Here is a 2,576-nt window from a genome sequence, read left to right as displayed (position 1 = left end):
ATGTCCCTTAATTGAGCTTATGTCCCTCGGTGTCCCTAAATTGATCTTATGTCCCTCGGTGTCCCTAAATTGAGCTTATGTCCCTCGATGTCCCTAAATTGAGCTTATGTCCCTCGGTGTCCCTAAATGGAGCTTATGTCCCTCGGTGTCCCTAAATGGAGCTTATGTCCCTCGGTGTCCCTAAATGGAGCTTATGTCCCTCGGTGTCCCTAAATGGAGCCTATGTCCCTCGGTGTCCCTAAATTGAGCCTATGTCCCTCGGTGTCCCTAAATTGAGCTTATGTCCCTCGATGTCTCTAAATTGAGCTTATGTCTCTGATGTCCAAATTGAGCTTATGTCCCTCGATGTCCCTATATTGAGCTTATGTCCGTCGATGTCCCTAAATTGAGCTTATGTCCCTCGATGTCCCTAAATTGATTCCAAACCCGCTGATAACAGGTAAATCGCTTCTATCCTTTCTGTCTTCTTTTTTTTTGCGATTTTTTTTTATTTTAATTTTTAGGTTTTAGATGGACAATTTTCATCAACAATTTGTAAAGAATCATTTGATCTGGTTTTTAATTCGATTTTTTTGTTGAAGTGTAACAGGAAGGAAACAGATGAGCAAAGCCGCTAAGGATCCTACCATGCCTAAGAAGCTACCAAGGACATAATCCCATCTTGAATTTTGGTTCGTTATAATAAATCACTGCTTAAACTTAGTGTAGACACCTACTTTTTTTTGTCTGTCAACTTTATATAATCAAACCTTTATTTTCTTTTTTTACTTCTTGTCATATGATATATGATTTGAATCTTGAATTAATTTGATGTCCATATATGATATATCTGTTTATGATTGTGTTGTCTCACTTGGTTTTTTTACTTAAAAAATGACATTCTTATTGCCATATTATCTTACTATTGATGATAAGATTCAATTCACATTTCTGAAAAAAAAAGTCTTCTGATTTACAATTTGAATCTTGATCTGATTGATAACACCATTGCGCTGAGCATTTAAATCCAGCTATTTAAAAGTGTTTCACCCAATTCTAAGTTTTTTCTTTTCATTCAATTTGCTTATGTTTGTATCATCTGATTTTGGGGATGCTTCAACATTGAATTTACTTAGGATTATGAGATATAGTATAGTTGAATGTTTTTGTCATGTGAAAGGAAGCAAAACAACCACATTCATTGTTCATTGTAGCAGTGTAAAGCATATGATCTTGCAAATTCTATTCTTGAAATTAATTAGGTTTTTTGGAATTTTATTATTTCTGGGCACCACGATGGGCTAGTGTGAACTTAGGAATTTCATTTGCATGCAATGTTCAGGGATTCACCGGACTCTAGGAGTTCATATATCAAAGGTGTATATACATTTTTGTTCCTTCTCAGTTTAGAAATTTTATAATGGCTGAACCTTCTTATTTTGTTACAAGGTGAGGTCCACAACTTTGGATACATGGTTGCCAGAACAAGTTTCTTTCATGCAATGTAAGAAACTATACATGGAATCTATTTCTTAATTACTTTCTTTGTGAAATGTATATTGAGCAAATTAATAGATACACTGAGCAACTCTTTCTTTCTCTCCTATAGGACATTACGTAATTTCGATTTGATCGATTAGCTCTTTCTTTACTCATGGAAGATATCGGTGCTGCCAAATAGCGGCTATAACACTATAGCGTAGCAGAATGTTAACAACTATTGCTCCACGATTCAGTACAAATTGTTTTAAAGTAACTGCTTTCGCTGCACTATAAGCCTATAACACTAGCATAGTGAAATTTTAACAAACCGCTATTTTTTGCAATTGACAGTGCTAGAAGATATTATAATTCTTACAAATGTTGTTTGGCTAAATTGCAGTTGCGGTTGTGACTTGTGGTTATACTGTGACCCTTAATACTTTGGCTTAATATAGTCGTAATTGAAATGCTGTTGTGAATACTTTATATGATGTCTACAGACAACAATTTAGAACTATGCTAGCAACATCAATGTTCTTATATTGAGGTAATGTGCTGGATGTGTCCCTCGGTGTCCCTAAATTGAGCCTATGTCCCTCGGTGTCCCTAAATCGAGCCTATGTCCCTCGGTGTGCCTAAAATGAGCTTATGTCCCTCAGTGTCCCTAAATTGAGCTTATGTCCCTCGGTATCCCTAAATTGAGCTTATGACCCTCGGTGTGCATAAATTAAGCTTATGTCCCTCGGTCTCCCTAAATTAAGCTTATGTCCCTCGATCTCCAAATTGAGCATATGACCCTTGATGTCCCTAAATTGAGTATATGACCCTTGATGTCCCTAAATTGAGCTTATGTCCCTCGATGTCCTTAAATTGAGCTTATGACCCTCAATGTCTCTAAAATGAGCTTATGTCCCTCGATGTACAAAAATAGAGTTTATGTCCCTCGATGTCCCTAAATTGAGCTTATGTCCCTCGGTGTCCCTAAATTGAGCTTATGTCCCTCGATGTCCCTAAATTGAACTTATGACCAACAATGTCCCTAAAATGAGCTTATGTCCCTCGATGTACCAAAATAGAGTTTATGTCCCTAAATCGAGCTTATGTCCCTTGGTGTC

At 36.8% G+C, this 2,576-nt stretch overlaps 1 long non-coding RNA gene across 3 annotated transcripts; it reads left to right on the top strand.

Annotated features, from left to right (window-relative positions):
* The first annotated feature begins 349 nt into the window (after positions 1–349).
* Positions 350–1,942, top strand: LOC123889881. 3 transcript variants are annotated; one of them, XR_006802661.1, is made up of 4 exons: positions 350–439; positions 582–671; positions 1,429–1,483; positions 1,589–1,942. It is a non-coding gene; the product is annotated as an uncharacterized LOC123889881 (long non-coding RNA). The 3 variants fall into 3 exon arrangements; XR_006802662.1 differs by lacking the exons at positions 350–439; positions 582–671 and adding an exon at positions 1,266–1,356; XR_006802660.1 differs by lacking the exons at positions 350–439; positions 582–671 and having other exon boundaries at positions 1,266–1,483.
* The last annotated feature ends 634 nt before the right edge of the window (positions 1,943–2,576 follow it).

The sequence above is a fragment of the Trifolium pratense genome, linkage group LG6 (assembly GCF_020283565.1).
Source record: "Trifolium pratense cultivar HEN17-A07 linkage group LG6, ARS_RC_1.1, whole genome shotgun sequence".
Lineage (NCBI taxonomy): Eukaryota > Viridiplantae > Streptophyta > Magnoliopsida > Fabales > Fabaceae > Trifolium > Trifolium pratense.
This window is presented reverse-complemented; position numbering and strand designations above follow the sequence as displayed.